General features: G+C 40.5%; 1 long non-coding RNA gene and 2 pseudogenes across 1 annotated transcript; all 3 read left to right on the top strand.

Moving 5' to 3' along the window:
* Positions 1–822: 822 nt before the first annotated feature.
* Positions 823–2,691, top strand: LOC150036896 (uncharacterized; annotated as a pseudogene).
* An 11,077-nt stretch (positions 2,692–13,768) lies between these two features.
* Positions 13,769–15,877, top strand: LOC120076505 (uncharacterized). The gene is made up of 3 exons (XR_005481563.2): positions 13,769–14,093; positions 15,056–15,281; positions 15,611–15,877. It is a non-coding gene; the product is annotated as an uncharacterized LOC120076505 (long non-coding RNA).
* Positions 15,878–18,821: 2,944 nt separating this feature from the next.
* Positions 18,822–22,925, top strand: LOC150036895 (uncharacterized; annotated as a pseudogene).
* The last annotated feature ends 1,288 nt before the right edge of the window (positions 22,926–24,213 follow it).

Raw genomic sequence — 24,213 nt, 5'->3', positions numbered from 1 at the left:
AAAGCAAATGGAAAATGGAGAATGTGCATTGATTTTACTGACCTCAATAAAGCTTGCCTGAAGGAAATTTTCCCACTCCCAAGAATAGAAAAACTCGTCGATGCTACTGTCGGCCACGAGTTATTGATCTTCATGGATGCATCCTCAGGGTATAACCAAATTAGAATGCACCCCTCAGATCAAGAAAAAACCTCTTTTGTTACTAGCCGGGGACTTTATTGTTATTCTGTGATGTTGTTTGGGCTCAAGAATGTAGGAGCTACTTATCAATGTCTGGTGAATAAAAGCAAAAAAAAAAGACATGCTGGTTAAAAGCAAAAAAAAAAAGAACAACCATGTAGATGATCTGGTTGAGGCCATTGGAATCTTGAGAAGATATCAAATGAAGCTAAACCCAGAAAAGTGTGCTTTCGGAGTGGCTTCTGGTAAGTTTCTGGGCTTTATGGTGAACCAGAGAGGAAGTGAGGAAAATCCAGATAAAATACGAGCTATTCTAAAGATGGAGTCTCCCAAAACGGTAAAATAACTGCAAAGCCTGAACGAGAAGATAACGAATCTTAATCATTTTGTAAGTCGAGCTACTAATAAATGTCTTCAGTTTTTTAAGGTATTAAGGAAAAAAGCTAACTTTGAGTAGACGGAGGAATTTGAACAGGCATTCAAACAACTAAAAAATTATCTCAACTCGATCCCACTCCTTTCCAAGCCTGTGCCAGGTGAAGAACTTTTCTTATACCTCGTAGTATCGATTCCGTAGTTAATTCTATCCTAGTCAAGGAAGACAAGGGTTGATAGTCATCGATATACTACACTAGCAAGTCGATGGTAGGGGCAGAAACGAGATACCCTCAGGTAGAGTAGCTTGCCCCCGCCTTAGTGGTATTTGCTGGAAGGTTACGCCCTTATTTCCAAGCACATAAATTGATGGTTTTAACCAGTTTTCCATTACGACAGGTGCTGCAAAAGCCAGAAGCATCTGGTAGACTAATGAAATGGGCAATTGAGTTAGGCGAATACGACATCCATTTGTGCCCCCGAACTTCAATGAAGGGCCAAGCTGTAGGCTACTTATTCGCTGATTTGTTCTTTCTTATCTTAAAGGGATCGTATTGACCCTCTTCAACGCCTATGGGAGAAGACTGGGTAAAAGAAGCTTTTAGCCCTTGCTTGTGCAGTGCTATTTCCCGGTCAACCAATGGTCTTTAGTCGTTATTAAGCCTGGTATGCCTCCGCCCTGTGTCCACAATTCCAGACCTTCAATCCTCGATCATCCCCTGGGCAGAAGTGGTTGAAATGGAATTGGTCATGCACTAAGTTCTACGCGAAAGCGAAAGCCTATGGGGTCCTTTCTGTAATTGGATAACCAGCACTGAAAACCGTCTTTACATTGGATGGGATATCATTGAGAAATAGGAAGAAGTGTTATCAAAGGATTCACTCCATGTGCCTCACTGGGGGATAGCATGGAGGTATGCATGACAGAAATATGCCAAAAAACTGAGAACTGTAACGACCCTCCATGGGAGCATTATGTGGATGGATCTTCCAATAGAAAGGGTTGCGGCGCTAGATTGCTGTTGTTGTCACCAAAGGGAGGGTGTCTTGAGTATGCCCTAAGGTTCAAGTTTCAGGCTTCAAATAACGAGGCAGAATATGAAGCATTATTAGCTGGACTACAACTAGCTATTGAAGTTACAGTCACCAACCTGATTATTTACAGTAATTCCCAACTCATTGTCAATCAGGTAGCAGAGATGTACCAGACCAAAGATCGTAGAATGGCTATTTATCTAGCAGAAGTTCGGAAAATGCTAGGTTCATTTAGCAAATGTGAGATAAAGCAGATACTGCGATCTCAGAATACCAATGTCGACTCTTTAACCCGATTGGCAGTAACTTATGATGTTGACCTAGGTAGAATGGTGCCTATAGAAGTTTTGAATGATCCCAGTATATTGAGAGAAGAAGCTATGGAGATAGATGAGCAAGCGCGAATCGAGCATAACAGTTAGATGACCCCCTTAATCAAGTTTCTGGAAAAAAGGGTATTGCTTGATGAAAAAGTTGAAGCTTGACGATTAAGGTGCAAGGTTGGCCACTATGTAATAAATAATGGAAGACTATACAAGAGAGGATATTCTCCCTCTGCTAAAATGTGTTGATGCAGAGGAAGTTGATTACATCATGCGGGAAATTCACGAGGGAGTGTGTAGTAATCATTCTGAGGCCCGATCCTTCGCAAAGAAAATAATTCGTCAAGGTTATTATTGGCCCACACTAGCTCGAGATGCATGTAAGTTCCCCACATCTTGCGATCGGTGTCAGCGATTTGCGATCGTATCCAAAAAGCCCTTTGAACCTATCACAAACATCATGAGCCCTGGGCTGTTCGCACAATGAGGCGTCGACATAATTGGACCCCTACCTCCAAGTAAGGGGAAAACCAAGTTCGCCCTTGTTGCGATTGATTATTTTACCAAATGGGCAGAGGCTAAAGCTCTAGCAGCAATTGTCGAGCAAAAAATAACCAATTTCATTTGGAAGAACATCGTATGTCGATTCGGCATACCACATATGCTGATCATTGACAACGGTTGTCAGTTTGACAACACAACATTCCGCAAATTTTGCACTAGCCTCAGTATCAAACATTATTTTTGTTCTCCACCCCACCCGCAAGCTAATGGATAGGTCGAAGCTGTCAATAAGATCATTAGGCGGAATCTCAAGGCTAAGTGATGACATGCAGAAATGTATATCATCTTAGGCCTTTTATTTAGAATTATGATGGCTGTTAAGTAGAATATGCGGCAATTATATTAGGAATTCATGAGAAAATGAGCTTGCATCGTTCAGCATGATGAATCTCGGCTAACCCATTATTATGCATTATTATGCGTTCAATGTTCTATTTTTGTAGCTAATGCAGGAAGTGAACGCAAACAGGAAATTCGGACTACCGCATAAATGATCGCATGTGGAGAAACTCTCCATCGCAAAGGCGAACGCGTTCGATCAACGCATGGGTGTTGCGGTAATCATCCGCATGCGTCCATCGCATGGGAGTTGCACTCGTCAAGCGATTGCAGTCATCGTGTAGAGTTGCGGTATTAAGCGAATGCGGTCATTGCATGATTGTGGCTACACAATAACATATACTAATGGGATCAACGCAAGGTTGGTGGAATGAATGCATCAACGCATATCTCGGGAAAATCAAAAGATGATGTTGACATTTCACCTACCATGCTGTTAGCAACAGAGATTCAGAAAGGACTAAACGCACCGTGAATGTCAGAATCAGAGCAGTCCATTAATGTTGTCGGTGATTCAGACTCTATACAAAGAAGCCGATGAGCAGAATTTCAACTTATCTAAGGTTTTCGCCCAAGGTTGAATCCAAGGTTTTCGCCTGAGGTTCGCCTAGGGTGGATCCTTGTGATCTAGACAAATGCATGAGAAGAAACTTGAGAGTTCTTCACCTCCTTCCTCCATTCCGAGTGACGACCGAAGCCTTCGACTGGAGCTAGATCTCGAGAGAGTCAGCTTCTTCACCCATCCATGGCACCACCGGGAGCCTTGACGCACATCCGCTGGAAGCAAGTCATTACATCCAGTTGGTCATTTCATTTTCTCTTCTTTTCTTATATTGTATTGTATTACATTTTGTGATTAAGAAATTAATACATGATGTGTTCAATGCATTTATGTGTTTCCTTCGACCTCATCTCCATCTTCTTTACTTAGCATCTTTAACTTTCATTGCATCACTTAGTGAGATTGCTAGAGTATCGCATACTTAGTCATGTGGATTAGAGATATAGAGTATGTAGCAAACAATCGAGAGGTGTGTGTTGCGTGAGTGTATGAGTAAACTTTATTTGCTTGGTGTGAAGCTGTAGCTACGCCTGTCTATAGGCGGATGCAACACTTATCTATGAGTAAAGTCAGCAATAACTAACTGCTCGGGAGGGTAAGTGGTTGGTCGCATTAAGCAATATAAGCTATTGTTCACTAGAGATAGGAATAATCTTATGTCAGCAAAGTATATGCGGTTACCTTGTCTTATGAGCGCATCATTCATCATTTAGGCATACTTAAGAGAGTAGTCTAAAACCCAAATCTAAGACTCGAGAGTGGATTGGAACGCATAGGCAAGAATGGGGAACTTAGAGATAAGCTCCGTTTGCTATCACACAGCGTATGTACACTACGGATAGAATATTGCATGTGTCCAGGAAGTAGGATATAGTGGCTATATGTGGTCATCTCGACACTTATGCATACACACAGCATACATCCTAGATTTAGGCTTTTAGTGTGTGTAGCATGATCGCATGGCTTGCGTTGACTAAGGTTGCCCTTGCAGTCACTCTTAAGGGTTGCAATGAAGACATCTCCACATTTTATCTATTTTTCCATCCATTTACTTCATGTCAATAGTTGTCGTGTCTCTACCTCTCATTCCCATTCTCATTGCGTTGTCTGTTAGCTAGAAGTAGGAGTAGTGTTAGTATAGAAACCCCATCCAACATTCTTTTATTCAACCGCCACATACACATTATCGCATTCATCCATCTACAAGTCCCTGAGTTCGACCTCGGATCACCCGAAAACTTGCATTCGCGTTATACTTTGCGTGAGCGCAAGAAAACTTGTGACAGGACGCATGGTCATCGCATACATTTGTTAACACATAGTCATTCCAAAGCATGACCATTGACACATGACAATCAATGCATACATTAAGAACATGCATCGCATATTAAGTCCCAGAATTTTAGTTGTCGAGTAATCGACATCTAATTTCCCATCATCAAGTTGCTGGAAGGATTAAAAGGATTGTGGCATGAAGAGTTGCCAAATGTGTTGTGGGCCTATCAGAAGAATCTCGAACCGACGAGAGAGACACCATTTTCATTAGCCTTCGGAGCAGAAGTCGTGGTACCTGTTGAGGTTGGAATCCCTTCCCCAAGGGTCAAGCAATTTGAGTTAGCTGAGAATGATGAATCACTCCATCTAAATCTAGACCAATTCGAAGAACATCGAGAGATGTTAAATCTAAGGGTGGTAGAATATAAAAATCTGGTGGCACAATACTATAATTCCCGTGTGCACAAATGAAGCTTTAGAGTGGGAGACCTAGTCCTTAGGCGAGTCATGCCTAACACTAAAGATCCAAGTAGTGGAGCTTTAGGACCAAACTGGGATGGTCCTTACCAAGTGGCCAAAGTCATTTGGCCTGGAACATACAACTTAACTGACCTAAGCGGGAAAAGCTTACCCCACCCATGGAATGTTGAACACTTGAAAATTTATTTTCAGTAATTTCTTGATAAATGAATTTATACTTCCTAGATTTGCTTCCAAAATTTTAGCAAAATATTTGTAATTTCTTTTAATTTAAGTATTAATATTTGTAACTTTTGAAATTGACAATGAGCATTTTGAATCTTAGAGTTTACTCAATGACATCCTTTCTTTTATGTATAAAGTTGCTCGTGTGTGAGTGAGGGGCAAGGAGAAATAATAAAGAAAAGCTGGAATATAGCAGATTTTGATAGGTAAGCTAGAAGCTTGACTTACGAGCAAAGTCGAGCTACAGTTTTGAATAAGTAAGAGTTGGATAAGTAAATTCCCATAAGTCGAGTAGTAAACAAAAAAAAAACGAGTATAAAACTCTATATTAAGCATTGGAGTTTCAATTTTTGCTCAACTAAACTGCAAGCTCAAGCCATCAGCTTGAGCTGTGATTAAAACAATTACATGCTCTAATAAGAATGACAATAAATCCAAAAAAAAAAAAAAAAAAACAAAACAAAAGAAAGTATATTCATCTATGTGACCAATATCACCGAGCTCTGAAAGAGTCCTCGAATCAGGAAAATCAGAAACACCTTGGAGAAGATCATCAAAGGCAGGCTGAGGGGCAGTTGGCAAGGTTGGCTAGCAAAGATACCCACACTATCAATCCCTCGAGTCTCGCCATTACACTAGGCCTCAATTTCAGATTGGATAAAATCACCATCAATAATAGGGTATTTTGCCTTGACGATGGCCATAGCCGGCATAACCTCACATTGAAGGCAGTCGTCCTCCATCTGGCTGTATGCCTCTGTTTTCTGAAAACTCTCGACCAAGTATTTAGCGTTTGAAAGCTTGGTTTGAGCCTCTTATAACTCAGCTTTAACCACCAAAAGCGTCTCCTTCAACCCATTGACTGAAGTGTCATGCTGAGTTTGAAGTGTAGCTAAGGATGCTTGAGAACAAGCAAGCCGAGTAGACGTCTCGGCATACAAAGTTGAAACTTGATCAAATTCCCTATGACAAATAGTATTTCTCCTGAGGGTCTCCACCTCTTCACGCAGCTTCGCATGATTCAGCCTATGAAACTTTGCTTCATTGCTTAATTTTTGGCAAGACATCATCATTTCATAGGATGCCTGTGAAAATGAGAAAGATTAGAACGGATAGACAGGTACACTGAAGAGACAAAGATCTAATCCAACAGAATTACTTACTAAGCGAAGATGTTGTTGGGCTTGTGTAACACACGACCTGGAATCAACATGCCATCAGGTTGGTACTTTCTTGCTCACTCCAGTCCATTGAGCCATAGCTCAAGTTAGGAAGGCAGTCTCATCACCGTCAGACTCATATGGCTCGTTGATGTCAAAAGGGTATGAAGAAGACGAGGTAGAGCCTTCAGTAGTTGAAGGGGTTGGAACTATCACGGTAGGAGTAGAAGGGTTATAGCAGGGTGAGGTTCGAATACATGGACATTGGGAAGATGGCTCATCAGGGAGATTTTGTGCAAGATCAGATTCTCTTAGCTCACATGTGCAACACATGGAAAGAGGGTTTGACAGGTGAAATTGGGTGGCACGTGCATTGGGCCCCTAATCCATCACGTATCCTTTGACGCAAGCTCTTACGAGGTGCCATTCCTAAAAAGGAAAAAGCGAAGAGTAAACTTCAAACTAATTCTCTACAAGTTTTTTTTTTTTTAAAAAAAGAGAACATGAATCAGACCTATGCAGATAGACAGGTCGAGTTCAAAACTGTCTAAGAACTCTTGCTAAACCAAATTGGGACCATAGCAAAGCAAGCTGTTAGTCGAAAGAGTTGAGTCTCGAAACTTAATAACCGCACGAGTCAAGGTAGACTTTGTAGGAAACTACAAAAAAAAAATTAGAATAAATTATAAAAATAGGTTCCGATCGAGCGAACATGCCAAGAACTTACTAAAAGTTCGAAGCTTAGTTGGAACTTGTAAAGAGGGCTCTCCGTAGTTCGAGATGAGCCAGTCACCACTGACGAAAAACCATTATTTGTTCTAACCCTTCATGGTGGTTGGACAAGAGACAATAGAGTTCCTCTTACGAATAGTGACATAATAGAAGTTTGATGAGGACTTTATTTTCTTAGAAGTATGAAGCGACATAAATTCCTCCATAGTAATAGGGTTTGAGTTACCTAGTTGAAGCCAGAGGACATAACACCTTAACAACACTCTACGTTTAAATAAGTTAAGAATTATTGAATGACAAGATGAAGGGGAAGTCTGACTCCAAAAGTGAACATGGCTGGGTAGAAAGCCACTTCGCCTAGGAGTGGATTAGATGGATCCTCACCTAAAGAAGGAACTCTTATCTGAACCGAATCGAGAATTTGGAATTTGATCCTAAGAGAATTTAAGGCGTTTATGGTTAACAAACACGAAGAGAAGTTAAATTGTCACTTTGTAACTCACGTTCCCTCCATGTACGGTTTGGAGCCATTTGATTAGGAACGAAGCCGGAATCGTCAAAATCGATCGACACATCAACCCTTGGAAATAAGGCTCGGGTATTCTCCATGGATAAAAAAAAAGGGAAATATAAGTCAAGTGGTAAATTTCCTTAAGGAATGAGGGATTAAAGATGAAGGTTGGAGTGTGGTGAGTTTGGTGGCCAAGTAAACCCTTTTTATAAGGGATTCTGGCACGAAAAACGGAACTCTTCACCTAAGCCAAGCTAAGACATGGACACTAGGAAAGCTTGAGAAGTAAGTCTCGAGCTAGGCTCCAACTAAAGGATTTCAGTTACCCAGTTCGAGAGAAGGGTAACTGTGGAGGGTGAAATTAAACCTAAATGGCATAATTAAATCCAAATTTTGGGTAAAGGCAGTTGAGCTAAGAAGGTGGATTAAGAGCCAACCAAGCTCGACAGGCGACCCGAAAGTGAAAGCCAAGCTAATAGTCTTTCAAATGGCTTTTGGCTAAAGAAATATTGTATCTTGTGCATATGGAATGATATATGCATAAATAAGAAATATATATGTATATGTATATTTAAGTAAAGAAATATATATGTATGTATATTTAAATAAAGAAATATATATGTACATATATATTTAAGTAAAAAAGTATATATATATATGTGTATATTTTAATAAAGGAATATATATGTGTATATATATATATTTAAGTGTGTATATATATATATATATATATATAAGAATGAAAGAGGGGGTGGCAGTTGGACTGCCCACCCCCTCCATGAAATGAAGTGCCAGTCGTGAGGCCAGCTAGGCCTTAGCAGTTGGCCTTTAAGGCCTAGCTGACCTCAATGAGGCCAACTAAAAAAAAAAGATATATATACATGTATAATATACTAATAAATATATTTTTACATTTCTACCCTCAATTGGGCTTTTTTTTCATAGCATTTTTTGGCTATGCATTAGATTTTCAAGAAAAGAAAAATTAATGGAAATCTCTTCTAAGATGGTTAATTTAAAGACTATTTATTTACCCAATTCCATTTGTGCAGCTCAATTATTACATTATTAGAGAAGCATAATACATTAAGGAAAATTATTGGTAAATTAAAAGTCATATTTCCACCCAAAGGTCGAGCACATTAAGGGTTGAAGTTCGTAACAGTTCGGATAATGATGGTTCAGGTGGAAAATGGATAAAATAATAATTAATGATGGCTTAGAAGCTAAAGAGACAAGCTATGTTCGGTTATTACATGGACGACTTATATAATTCAAGGAGTATCGTCAAAGAAATGGATGCTTTTCAACCTATGGTAATTGTTACCAGTTAACTCAAATTTAAACCTGATTCTAACTTGAGCATCAGAGTGGATTTGGTTCAACACCACATCAGTGTTATCTTTACTCACTTTTCTTGTAGGATATTCAGTTATTCTCCTCCAAATACAAATTTATCGTTGGTGCAATTTTCGGTATCAACAGTTTGCATACTCTATCCCTTGTTTGTTCTTTTATAAGTAGCATGTTATAATTTATAGTTGATACATTATCATTTTCGTTTAAACTGCAGTTGTTCATGTTCTTTCTCAATGAAATTTGGAACGTTCTGCTTCCACTCACTGGTTGTCTAAGTTTAGATTTCCTTCAAGTGGCCCATGTTGTCGACTCAGTAGGCCTACCATTTTGGAGATTTATCTAAGCAGGTAGCCAGAACATAGTTCCACAAGATGGAATTCTCTTTCAGGTAAAGTAGATGAATTGCTCTCTTAAGTGCTGGCTCTAGGTTTTGAATAAGGAGCCCCTTCCTCTCATTGGCCAGAGAAGGATTTGTTTATGGTTCTTTATGGCAAGAGATTTGAAATTTGTTGTAAATATGTCTATTCTAATCACCCTTCATTGTGATATTAGTGATATTGTGGCAAATTCCAAAAAGCCTCGAAGCCACAAACGATGGAAGTATATCGAGCGCAAGTATCATCTCCTTAGAGAGATTTTACAACAAAGAGATGTGATTGTCACGAAGATCACTTCGAAGCACAATGTTTTTTTTTTATCTATTTACAAAGGCTCTCATGGTTAATGTATTTAAGGGTCACCTAAGAGTTTGAGTCTAAAGGATATACGTCATCTTGTCTAGGGATAGTGAGAATATTATGGGTGATCAACCAAATGTATATGAGTGATGAAAATGGAAGTCAATATGATCTAAGTGCAAGTATACACTGTCGATGAAGTAATAAATCTTGAAGTATTCCAAGAGTTGAATCCCACGAGACTATTTATGCATTTCAAATTTTCTAAGAAATAGCTTTTTTGATGCAAACCAATGGGTAACTAATAAATAAGTGATTATGAGGTTGAATGTTGATAAAAGTAGTAAACAAGAGTGTTGAACAAGGATACAATTATGTTCCAACCTTCCAGGTTCTATGCCAAAAGTGATACGGTCGCATCACACCAGGATAGTGAAATATATATGGGCAAAAATCTACACCTATTTGGTCTTGCATCAAGTTCCTTTAAGAGTTCTAAGCAGCTACTACCTAATGTTCTCGTGGGTAGCTAAATCTTAAACTAAGATTGGTTTCTTTATCGTACAGTGTCCCCTTTATTCCTAAGGTGATGCGACCCTCCTACATCTAGATTCTTAGTCTCACATTCCTTTATGACACCAGTATATATCCTAACCTTCTCAGCATTAGGACTCCACTAGATTGGTAAATTAAGTGATCAGTTTAACTTAACAATATTTTTCCATAAACTCAACAAAGAAAATTCATAAGTCAAAGAAGTATGAAACATAAGCATTGCTCAAGCCATAAAATCCTAGGGTATTCACATAACTGAACCCCCTAGGGAATTTAGCTCATGACTAGTGATAAAATAATGAATTTCATTAATTCAGAAATAATAGCTACAAGATGATGTCCAATGGGTAAATGAAGAAAAGAGAAAATTTCAAGAAATGAATGAATAATAAATGGTGGAAAAATAGAACAAAAATAACTTGGGATAAATTCTCAAACTTCAAGTCTTTCCCTAGAATACTTCCCCCTTTTTCAAGGTGAAATCGTACCACAACATGCACTTCTGTGGGAATAGGTATTCTAAAGCTACTACACCTCAGAGGAACTTCCGTTCTTGAGGCTACTGACTTGAAACACTAAGAAGAAAACCAAAGGGCTAGAACATGGCCGAAATGGTGGTGATTTCGGTAATGAAGAGTTGTTTTATGAAGGGGAGGCTTACCATCCTTTATATAGGCCCAAATTGGTTGAGGAATGGCCTTAAATTGTGGTATGGACGTTCACACATCATTTTAAGGGCTGAATAACAGTTTTAACCAAGAAAATAGCAACCATAATTGATTGGACATGCATATGAAAAATTAGGGTTTTCTTATGCGAGCACATCATTTTACTGTTGCGAGCGCGTTAGTTAGAAAATCGACAGAAACAACAAAAAATCTTCCAAAATTCACCAAATCAGCACAAAATCAGCAAATAACATATTTTAAGCTCATTAAGACACTCCAAAACTCATTTTAACTAATTTAGGGTATCTCAGTATCAGAATATCACTAAAAGTATCTTTTTACTATAGAAAAAGTATTAAAATAGATGATAAAGACATGCACTTTTTGACATCAGTCACACCCCCAAATTTTAATCTTTGCTTGTCCTCAAGCAATCAAATATATATTAGATATTAAAAGTAATTTAACATGGTTAGTCGAAAGTAAATGCAATGTATGTAACTTTTAGGAGAGGTCTCAAACCTTAGTGCCTTACTTGTTCAATTTTCTAAAGGGCCCTCACAAGAGTTTCTTTTGAAAATAGGCCCAAGTTCCCTCAACTATCTAACCAACATGCCAAACTAACTCAGCTACCAGTCATGGAACCTAGTGAGATCCCTAATGAGTTATAGGTTTTGCCACAGCTTCATACCTAAATAAAAAATACATCCCTCCAAACTTGTGATTTTTTTATGCCGTAAGGCTTCCATTTTACAAGCCTTTATACTTTTCTTTTCTTTTCTTTCTCTTGTCTAGAAAAGATCCTTAGTGCCACCCTTATCTTCGTTCCAGCTTGGACTCATGGGTGTCATGCGATATATCTGACTATAAGCAAGGTTCACACTTGAGGAAAATACCCACTTCCTTCATTAACCATTTTGCTACAAAATAAAACACGGGTGTCATGCTCGCCTCTGGCTACTTTAACTAAAAAAGGAGTGTCATCCTAGCTTTATTTTTCTTTTTATTTTCTTTTCTTCTTCAAGACCTACCACAATTACATAACATTTCATGGAATAAACATTGAAGCTTATAAGCTCTCCTCCCAAACATAAGGGAAGCAATGTCCTTATTAACTAGAGTATGAGAAATGGTATAAAAACAAGGTACATACTTTAGCTAGATTGCAAACCAAAGGGCTAGGCTCTTCTAGTATGCTAGATTGTGTGAACATGTGGAAGACTAGCCTAAGAAGGTTTTGCACACAAAAAAAAATGATACTCTTGGTTTTGTACACTTTAGGTTTGATAGCAAGACATGTTAGAATGAGATATGCTCTAATTATTATCATCAAGGACTATTTTGCAAAACCAAAGACTAGCATGCTCATTTACTTACATGATCATTAATATTTTCGTTTGTTCTTATGTTTCCTAACTCTAAAATAAAAACATTTTAAATCTACCTAACTCTAACTTAAAAGCAAAAATAAAGATAAAAAAACTATGCAAAAATATACTGAAAACAATAAAATAGAGAACTGATAACTCCCCTATTAGCTTTGGAAACTCTATTATCTTCAAAAGTAGTGGAGAAATAGGATACTCGGGGACTTGATGGAGGAGTGGTCTTGCTCACCAAAATTAGAACCTCAGTGGGTTATCTTTCTTGGCTCTTCTTCCACTACTTCCTTCCTCTCAGCCTCAATATTCCATTTCATGCTCCACTTTCCTTCGCGTGTGGCTTTGGTGTTGCTTGAGGGGTGGAGGTGACCGATATTAAAGGCTCGCCAAGATTTGATGAAATTATTTTATTCTAAGAATTTAGTTGATGCAGACGCGTCGTTCTAGTGATGCGAGCACATTGTCCTTCCAAATCTTTAACTTAATTGTCTTTTCACGTCACTTCACTTCTCAACTCTTTTTTTGCACCTGAAACACTTAAAGCAAATGATTAAAAAGTTCAGAAATTCCATAAGCACTTTAGGTTTTTCTTCGTTTTGAATATCAACTAAATAATTTAGCAAATTCAACTCCCAAGTAGGTCTCCAAGTCGAGGTATTCCTAATGGTCAGCTTAAATACCTCTTACTTAGACAAGACCATCCTAGACAGAGTTCCCTCTTTGTTAAGACCATTAGTTGATACTAAAAAACTCTTGAGTTATTCTCTTTATTATTATTATTATTATTTTGCCTTTTTTTTTTTTTGTAATAAGAATGTTAACTAACAGAATTTCAGTCGCGAGATAGAGGTCTTATTCTTTCATTTTGCACCTAGGTCTTGATGATGGACATGATTTGAGTCTAAGTTAAGGTGCTTTAATCACGAAGGGCTTTCTTGACCTAAATTGTTCTTTCACAAGCTCAAGTGATTGGCATATGCTTACGAACATAACTCTAGTTGCATCTTCACTACTACAAAATCTACATTACTTGATACTTGTAGTTTTTAATTATTTAATGTTTCTTTGGAAAAAAACGTCAAGTAATGATATTTTATAAAAGAAAATATCAAGTAAAAGGATTAAAAAAGTGGAGATTAACAGAATGTTTTGGATATTTTCACGCGAATCATTACTTGACATATTTTTCGTGTTAAGTGATATAAGGTCTTGCACATGTCAAGTATAAGAAGCTCTTACTTCACATAATTTTTCGTGTCAAATAAAATATAAAAAATAATATTTTTTATTTTTTATTTCTTGTTTTTCTCCCTCATCATTTTCATTTTCCTCTCAAATTTAGTTTTCCTCGTACAAAAATCATCACATAAAATATAAAAAATAATTAACTTCTCCCCTAGTAAAAAAAAAAAAAACCAGACACCCCCTTTCCCCCTTCCTCGTTCTCTCTCTCGCAACCCCCCTCCCTCGAAACCCTCTCTTCGCAGCACCACCAGATCCGCGCCCAGCCTTCACCGTACAGACGCCCAACCTCGTGCCAGACCTCGGTTCACGCTGAATCGCAGACGCACCGATCAATCCTCCACCGTACCGTATTTTTTATGATCAGTCGGAGATTTGGCACGGTGCAAAGTGGCAAATGCTGCTTGAGATTGACAATACAAAACCATTCGAAAGAAGGCTATCTCTTGGTACGATCGGTACATCTCTTTCCTTTGCTTTTTATTTTCCCTCCATTTTTTCTTTTGATTTTAGTACTTAAAGCTCACATGCTATGCTCCTAACAGTATCTGTATCTGCATTTCTTTTGATTCTTTCCAATGTTCTTGGTTGTGAATTTACCGTCGGATTCTGGGAGTTACTTAATTTGACATCTCAAATTCTAGGGTTTTGATTTAACTCTATGCTTTAGCATTTTGTTTCTATTTTGTAACCGAATTATCTGGGATGTAAGGAGAAATTCTTCCGTAATGGGGGAACCTAACCTACAAATTGGACACTATGTTCTCCTTGATGCTTCAAGCTATTAGTTTCTACCTCACTTGTCTCCAGCCTGAATTTAATTTAGAAATGGAGCTGTATTGTTTTGATTTTTAACTTTCGCTTATGCTAGTTTTAGTAGATGTATTTTTCTCTTCATATTTTGTTATGATTTTGTTCACTCTACATGGATTCTGCACAGGAAGGTTTTTACCAATGGAGCTCTTATCGTCGTTTATATGTCTAAGATCTTCTACATTTTTAATTACTAAACAAGTATAGTCTTTCATTTCAGCTGGACATGGTATAGTTCCCATCTGTTCAGTTGAGTTTCTTTCTGCATAGCAGTTCTTCACAATTAAAATGACTGCCATGTTTGATACTGGCTGTGGAAAATTTCGAGTACTATGGAGCATGGATACTTCTTTTATTCATTTGAAGTCTGCATGCCATGTTTTCACACTAGATTAAAGAATGATTTATAACAGCAAAAACATAGTGTGAACAAAGGGAGTAGGCACTCCTGTATTTATAACATTATTCCCATGCTAACTGTGTTTGTTGACGAGTTGTGTGCGTTGGGCTCTTTTTTGATAAAAGGGCTTTATGTAGATAATTTTTTTTTTCCACTCAAGTCCAGAGTTGCTCTCAATATTAGGCTCTTGTTGCTCAGGTGCTTGTGAACGCATACGAAAGTCTCGACAATATTAGATTTTTGGAGGACCACCATGATGATGTCTCATCGAAAACGGCATGTGGAAATATAGATTTTGTAGTTGGATCAATGCACCTCAACCTTTGCTGGTCATAGAAAAATAGTTTGTTTTCTGTCAAAGAAGCATGCTTAACACAACCTATAGTGTAAAAGGCATTCATTCCACATCTAAACTAAATCGAGGGTAAGGGTCCCTACTCTCTCTTTCGCTATATCCAGACATTATATTGGTCTGTTCCTATTCCTAAATCTGGTCTATCAATCATGGTGGAAGTTAAATGTATAACAATTAAGCTATTAACTTGTATCGATGGTCCCATTACACCATTCTATACTTGAGTTCATCGAATTGCATCAACGTAAGTAATTTGTCATCATGCGAAAATGTTTTTTTTTTTTTCCCCTTTATAAACTTTGATATAGATCAAACTGTCAAATGCTTCATCTGTTCTAGACTTATATGAGTAATGTATTTTGAAATTTGATGTTATCGCCCTTTATTTTATTTTGCAGGTTGATTTGTTAAACATGGCTTAATTGACCCTTAGTTCTCGATCTTTAGACTTCAAAGTGCAACGTATAGATTAAATAATGTACTTTGTTGAGAGTTTACTTATTAAACAATTTGTCACTTTTGTGTTTGTTGAAAGTTGAGTTTTGTATACAAAAGCAGTAGTTGAGATTTTATTTTGTACATGTACATGTGAAAGAGAAATATTGTTGTAATTTATGAGGAGTGTCATATGAAAGGTCATTATTGAATGAGAAATTTTGGACTAATCACAAGTCACCACGTCGTTTGCTAAATTAACGATGAATTTCTAAATCATTGACTTTGGGTCCAATTAGAAGTTGACACATGTCCTGGATTGAATTGAAGACAAGTTTCGATGGCTTCACGCGACAAATTAAATTGATCAAATTTGATATTACTATTTGGGCTTAAAGTTCAAACTACAAAAAAAGTTGAATTAGACCCAAATTTCAGATCAGGCCCAAAACCAACTAATTGGACCCAAGGGTCAGGCCCATGGACCAACCAAGCCCACAAAGCCCACCTGAGAACTCTATAAATAAAGAAGTTCTCTTCATTTGTAAGGGCAGCATTTTCTACACTCAGAAGACCCAGAGAGAATTCGCTAATAAGCAGAGGACTCCTGAAGACTCATGAAGCTTCCAAGACTCCTCAAGCTACACTCACTCTTCCAAGACTTCTACTTCAAGCTTCCTAGACTTCTAAAGCTGCACTCCTACAAGGCAGAAGACCTTTGAAGACACAAATACTCTTCCAAGACTTCTACTTCAAGCTTCAAAGACTCTTGAAGCTGCACTCCTATAAGGCAGAAGACCTTTGAAGACACAAATATTCTTCCAAGACGTCTACTTCAAGCTTCCAAGACTCCTGAAGTTGCACTCCTATAAGGCAGAAGATTTTTGAAGACATAAATACTCTTCCAAGACTTCTACTCCAAGCTTCCAAAACTTCTACTTCAAGGACGTTCGGTCCTTTTCTTCTCCAAGTCAAGCATATTCACCCAACTGAGAGAGAATCAGAGGATCAAATATTAGAGATCGAGCCACATCGCATTAAATCAACTCCAACATCAACACCAACTCAAGTTCAACTCCACGAAACACATTTCTCCGGAAACCTCGTGCGAATAAATTGGCATGCCCAATAGGACCTCTCTACCTCTCATCTCTTTCCCAGCATTCAAACAAGCCAAATGACGCCTAAGAAGGTGGCATCCAAATCTCCTAAGAAGATGGCATCCAAAGCTTCCTCCGCAAATGGCTCATACAAGGGACCGGTCACCCACGGTTGCTCAAAAGAAATTACGCAGGAGCAAGAGCAGAGCTCCCCCATCGCCCACGACATCTTGAACCAAATGATGGAATCCCCACAAAGTGGGGTTGTCATCAAGGAAAACCCCTTGTTCGACAACTCTACATTCGCACCCGACGAATCGGAAAGAGATTCACCGCCAAATGTGATTTCTGTCATGATGGCGGATGTGACGGCGGAAGTGGCCATGGCTGAAATGGAAAGGAAGATTAACTTCCTGAAGCGTCGAGGAGCGAGACCACGAGATCGCTGCCCTGAAGGAACAAATGCAGTCTTAAGAGGCTGCTAAATCAAGCCTAGCACCCACGATGAAAGCAATTGACAAGGGGAAGACCGTGCTACAAGAAAGCCAATCGCAACAATCAGCCTCGGTGGCCTCTTTGTCGGTCCAACAACTACAAGACATGATCTTGACCTTCATGAGAGCTCAATATGGAGGGCCGAACCAAACTCCTTCATGTATTCCAAGCCATACACTCAGAGGATCGACAACCTAAGAATGCCTACTGGATATCAGCCCCCAAAGTTCCAACAATTCGACGGAAAGGGCAACCCAAAGCAACACATCGCCCACTTCGTAGAAACATGCGAAAATGCGGGAACAAGAGGAGATCTATTGGTCAAACAGTTCGTCAGAGCCCTCAAAGGGAACGCTTTTGACTGGTACACAGACTTAGATCCTGAGGTGATTGACAGCTGGGAGCAACTTGAAAGAGAATTCTTGAATCGCTTCTACAGCACCAGACACACCGTCAGCATGATGGAGCTGACAAACTCCAAACAACGGAAAGGGGAACCAGTCGTCGAGTACATCAATCGATGGAGAGCTCTGAGTCTGGATTGTAAAGATCGACTCACTGAGTTGTCTGCTGTGGAAATGTGCATGCAGGGTATGCACTGGGAACTCCTCTATATCTTACAAAGGATTAAGCCCCGTACCTTTGAAGAATTAGTGACCCGCGCTCACGACATGGAGCTAAGTATTGCCAATAGAGGAACGAGGGACTTTATGAACCACGAACTGAGGAAAGACAAGAAGAAGGTGAAGGGTGCCGAGAAAATTGTGAAGGGCGCCGAGAAAACTGTGAAAGGTGTCACGAAGGAATCAATGGTCATTAATACAACCCCATTGAAGTTCTCCTCAAAACGGAAAGAAAAGAAGATAAAGAAGAAAGACCAAGAAGGCGAGAGACATCACCCAACCCTGAAAAAAAGACAGACGAAGGTTTATCCATTCCCTAACTCTGTCGTAGCGGACATGCTTGAACAATTACTGGAGAACCACCTTATCCAACTGCCAGAATGTAGGCAACCGGAATAGGCCGGCAAGGTGGATGACCCCAATTACTACAAGTATCACAGGGTCATCAGTCACCCAGTCAAAAAATATTTCGTACTGGAAGAATTGATCCTCAAATTGGCTCGTGAAAGGAAAATAGAATTGGATCTAGACGAGGTGGTCCAAACGAATCACGCTGCAGTGACAGTAACTCCGAGCGTGGCGCCACCAACCATATCTTATGAAGAAAGGAAGTGCGGTTTCAGCAGGAGGTCCAAGCTACAGATCCTCAAAAAGAGGAGAGCACGCTGACGATGACGATAACAAAGGCTGGATTCTTGTGGCACGCCGTAAGAAGGGAAGATTGAACTCTATCCAAAAAGAGCTACGCTCTCATAGAAGCTACAAGAGAGAGAGCAAGACACAAAAAAGGAAGGGTAGAAAAAAGGCTCAAAGGCCCAAGTCTGTCGACAGGGAAGATGAGGATGTTTCTCATCCTAGACGATAGATAACCTTAGCAGATTTCTTCCCGAAGAACTTCTGCAATTGGGGTTTAAAGGATATACCAGAGATTGTCGCATGTTGTGCTGTCAGTATCAGGGAGGAGGAAGATACTATTCCAAGCCCATTACGGTCGATGGGAGAACCAAAGGGTTCATCACTATCTAACATAGACGACCTGCTTCACTTCCGCGAGAGGCTAAAACGACCCTAATTGAAGCAATGTTAGAATCCAACACCTCTGGCGCACCGACCCCCATAGCACATGCTTATGCCTCGTATTGCACATCCATAGGCTTCTCAGACGAAGATCTGCTGTTGGGATCCAAATTTCATAATAGACCTCTGTACGTCTCTGGATACATTCGAGAACAGAGAATGGGTTGAATCCTCATTGACAACGGATCCGTCGTTAATATAATTCCTAAGATGACTATGAAATAGTTGGGCATACTCATGGAAGAACTATCAAACAGCAAATTAGTAATTCAAGGTTTCAATCAAGGCAGCCAAAGGGCGATAGGCATGATACGCTTAGAGATCCTCATTGGCGATCTAAAGGCTGACGCGCTGTTTCATGTGATAGACTCAAAAACCACCTACAAACTGCTATTGGGATGCCCCTGGATTCATGGGAATGGTGTGATTACGTCGACACTGCATCAGTGTTTCAAGTTTTACCAGGATGGGATTAAGAAGGTCGAAGCAGATTCTAATCTTTTTTCTGAAGTCGAGTCTCACTTTGCAGATGCAAAGTTTTACTTAAAGAGCGAGAATTTCGGTGAGACTATGCCAGTGAGGAATTTGCCGACGAAGAAAATGGATGGATCCCGATCGAAGTCGCCAGTAGACACGAGCAAGGTGCGAGCCTCCAGCCCAAAAGAGGATAGAATGTCCCTTGGCGTAAGAGAAACCCCTGTGGTGAGGGGCGGGAAAGCCTCAAAACCTCCGATTCTGCGCTATGTCCCTATATCGAGATGAAACAAGGGTGAGTTGCCTTTTCCGGAATGCTCAAAGGGTTTGCAGGTCGGCGACAGAGAAATTCTAAAGGAGAGTTTCGTCACACTCCTCACCTCGATAACGAGGCAGGAAGTCCATAAATCGGCGGCAGAAGTAAACGGAAGCTGCCCGAGAAGCAAACGGAAGACGGATTCGATCCCAAAGCTTACAAGCTGTTGGCGAAGGCGGGCTACGATTTCACAAGTCACATTGAGTTCAAAAGTTTGAAGATTTACAAGCAACCTCGACTCTTGCCAACCCAAAAGAAGCTCTTGCAAGAGGGACACGCTATATCCACGTTGAGGGCGGGTCTCGGATATGAGCCGTTAGAACCAGTCCACATAATTAGAAAAGCGAAGGGGAAAGTGGCCAACAACAATCATATCACTGCGGAAGAAGTTGATGATACAAGAGAAAATGAGCGCAAGGATAAAAGAGCCTCAGCCTTCGACCGTATCAGACCACCTGCCGCATGAGCCCTAGTCTTCGAAAGATTAAGCATAACAGAAGCAGAAAGGGGAAGCCTACATACTATCCCCAGAGATACTCGACGTTCAGTCTTTCGAAGGTTAACTCTGCCAAATGAAGAAAATGAGGAGATCATCTGTCAATCGCCGGTGGTGGTACAATTGTTTGCCCTTGAAAGACTAGGCGCAGTTCCAAAGGAACGTGAAAGAAAACCCTGCACTCCCATTTTCGATCGCTTGAAGCACGAAAGAGCTGAATGTCTCCTCGATCAATATGTCCCTAGTAAGACACAGGGAAAAGGAAGAGTCTGCACTAACATCCTCGAAACGACTACATATAGTGTCCATCTGGCGACGAATCGACCTTAAAAACGCTGAAGCGTTATCAGATCAGAAACCATCAGAAGAGGCAAAAAGTGATGGAGAAATCCGTAGTATCATCCCCTCACGCATGAAGAGAAAGACCTTCGTTACCACAAACATAAGCGAGGGTATGCTCAAAGTAAAGAGAAGCGACATCGTTTTCACCAACCCTCAGAACGGAAATCTAGAGCGGGAGGAAGTCGAAACTTCGTGCCACCACATCACCGTCACCAAAAGACCCAAAGAAGGTATGACCGAAGAGGAAGTGGAGAACGCTCCGCAAGGACTAGAGGACAGTGGTCAATCCATGGTGGACGAGTTAAAAGAAGTGAATCTAGGCATTGTAGAAGAGTCGCGTCCGACTTTCATCAGCGCGTCTCTCTTGGAAGAGGAGGAGAACGAATACATGAGTTTGCTCACCGAATACAGGGATGTTTTCGCCTGGTCATACAAAGAGATGCCGGGACTAGATCCAAAAGTAGCAGTCCACCATCTCACGATCAAACAGGGGTGTCGACCCATTAAGCAGGCTCAACGACGCTTTCGACCAGAACTTATCCCCCAGATTGAGGTTAAGGTCAATAAACTGATTGAGGCCGGGTTCATTCGTGAATTTAAATATCCAACGTGGATAGCCAACATTGTTCCAATTAGAAAAAAGAATGGACAGCTTCGTGTTTGCATAGGCTTTCGCGACCTAAATACCACATATCCTAAAGACGATTTCCCATTGACCATCATAGAAATCATGGTCGATGCGACAATAGGACATGAGGCCCTATCCTTCATGGACGAATCTTCCGGATATAACCAGATACGGATGGCCCTCGAAGACTAAGAAATGACGGCATTTCGAACCCCAAAAGGGATATACTGTTACAAGGTAATGCCCTTTGGGTTGAAGAACGTCGGTGCCACTTATCAACGCGCCATGCAGAAAGTGTTTGACAATATGTTGCACAAACATGTGGAGTGTTATATGGATGACCTTGTGGTCAAAACCAAGCGACGACATGACCATTTAAAGGATCTAAGGACCGTGTTCGATCACCTGCGAAAGTAACAGTTAAGGATAAACCCTCTCAAATGCGCATTTGGCGTAACTTCAGGAAAATTTCTGGGTTTCGTTGTGAGACATCGAGGAATAGAGATAGACCAATCTAAGATTGATGCCGTCCAGAAGATGCCAAGACCAAGAAATCTACATGAGCTGAGAAGTCTGCAGGGACGTCCGGCCTACATCCAGAGATTTATTTCTAACCTGGTAGGGCGGTGTCAACCCTTTCAAAGTCTGATGAGAAAGGGAGAGAAATTCGAATGGGACGAGGCCTGTCAGAGTGCTTTTGATAACATAAAGAGATATCTGATCAGCCATCTTGTCTTGGGAGCCCCGGTAGCAGGCAAGCCGTTGATACTATACATCACAGCGCAAGAGAGGTCACTGGGGGCAATGTTGGCACAAGAAAGACAAAAGGGAAAAGAACGCGCTCTCTATTACTTGAGTAGAACCCTGAATGGAGCCGAGATCAATTATTCCTCTATAAAGAAGACATGTCTTGCACTCTTCTTCACCATAGATAAGTTGAGGCACTACATGCAGGCCTTCACAGTCCACTTAATTGCGAAGGCCGACCTCATCAAGTACGTCCTGTCTAGGCCGGTCCTCTTGGGACGTTTAGCCAAATGGGCAATCATGCTTCAACAGTACGACATTGTTTATGTACTACAAAGGGCGGTTAAAGGGCAGGCATTGGCCAATTTCCTGGCAGATCACCCAGTTCTATCGGATTGGGAGTTAAGTGAAGACCTGCCTAATGACGAAGTTCTCTTCACAGAGACCTCAGGACCATGGGTCATGTTCTTTGACGGTGCGGCACGAAAAAGTGGCGCAGGGGCAGGTAACGTCCTTATTTCGCCAGAAAAGCACATGTTGCCTTATAGCTTCGCACTTGCCAAGTCATGTTCAAACAACGTTGCCGAATACCAAGCTTTGATAATTGGCCTCCAAATGGCCTTAGAAATTGAAGTAGCTTGTATAGAAATCTTCGGTGACTCAAAATTGATAATCAATCAACTCTTATGCCAGTGCGAGGTGAAGCATGATGACTTGAAACCCTACTTCACCTACGCTCGCCAGTTGATGGAGAAGTTCGAAAGCGTGGCATTGGAACATGTCCCGAGGATGGAGAATAAGAAAGCAGATGCCTTGGAAAACCTAGACACCTTTAACGAACCTGGATAATGTGCCCCTTAATATATCGCTTTGGCGGAGATGGGTTGCACCTCCGATTGGGACTGCATATAGGAAAACGAATGTGCTATCAATTTACCTAACCGATGAGGAAGACTGGTGGCAGCCCATCATAGATTTCCTTGAGCACGGAAGGCTCCCGGATGACTTCCGCCATAAAATCGAGGTTCGCAGGAGGGCTGCGCATTTCATTTACTACAAAGGATTCTTATACCGTCGATCCCTTGAGGGACTTTTCCTTCGATGCCTCAGTAAAGAAGAGTCAGCGAAGGCTCTGGAGGAGGTACACTCGGGCATATGCGGCGTGCATCAAGCAGAACCAAAGCTACAATTCCAGCTGAAAAGAATGGGTTCTTATTGGCCGGGAATGATCCAGGACTCAATGGATTATGCGAAGAAATGTGAAGCTTGTCAATATCATTCGAATTTCATTCACCAACCACCCAAGCCTCTACATCCGACCATAGCCTCGTGGCCTTTTGAAGCATGGGAGCTCAATCTGGTCGGCCCTATAACACCTAAGTCGACAGCAGGGCACTCCTACATCCTTGCAGCCACTAACTACTTCTCAAGATGGGCTGAGGCTGTCGCGCTAAAGGAAGCTAAGAAAGAAAACGTGGTGGATTTTATCCGCACTCATATCATTTATCGGTACGGTATTCCCCATCGGATCGTAATAGATAACGGAAGACAATTCTCCAATAGTTTGATGGATAGGTTGTGTGAAAAATTCAAATTCAAGCAGTACAAGTCATCCATATATAACGCCGCCGCAAATGGGTTGGCTGAGGTATTTTACAAGACATTGTGCAACCTGCTGAAGAAAATTGTCTCCAAGTCGAAGAGAGATTGGCAGGAGAAGATCAGTGAAGCATTATGGGCTTATCGCACCACTCACCGTACCCCTACAGGAGTCACCTCGTACTCTCTCATTTATGGGGTAGAAGTTGTCCTTCCTTTGGAAAGAGAAATACGATCGCTGAGAATGGCAGTGCAAGAAGAGCTGACAACGGAAGACAACGCCAAATTGCGGATCCAAGGGTTGGAAGCCTTGGATGAAAAACTGTTAGAAGCTCAGCAAACGCTGGAATGTTACCAGGCACGAATGTCTAAGGCTTTCGATAAACCTGTAAAGCCTTGGTCCTTTCAAGTAGGTGATCTAGTGCTCGCCGTAAGAAGACCCATTATCACAACGAGATATACGGGGAATAAGTTCACACCTAAATGGGATGGACCGTACATCATCAAGGAGGTCTACACGAACGGCGCGTAAAAGATAATCAATAAGGATAGGCTAAGGATTGGCCCAATCAATGACAAGTTTCTCAAAAAGTTTTACGCATAAAAAAAAAAAAATTGTCTATGAACTACGTTACGACTTGATCCCTGTCATTATACAGGGTACGTAGG

Source organism: Benincasa hispida, chromosome 4, assembly GCF_027475165.1.
Source record: "Benincasa hispida cultivar pf3 chromosome 4, pf3_genome.v1.1, whole genome shotgun sequence".
NCBI lineage: Eukaryota > Viridiplantae > Streptophyta > Magnoliopsida > Cucurbitales > Cucurbitaceae > Benincasa > Benincasa hispida.
Note: the sequence above shows the minus strand (reverse complement) of the source record. Positions and strands in the feature narration are given on the sequence as shown.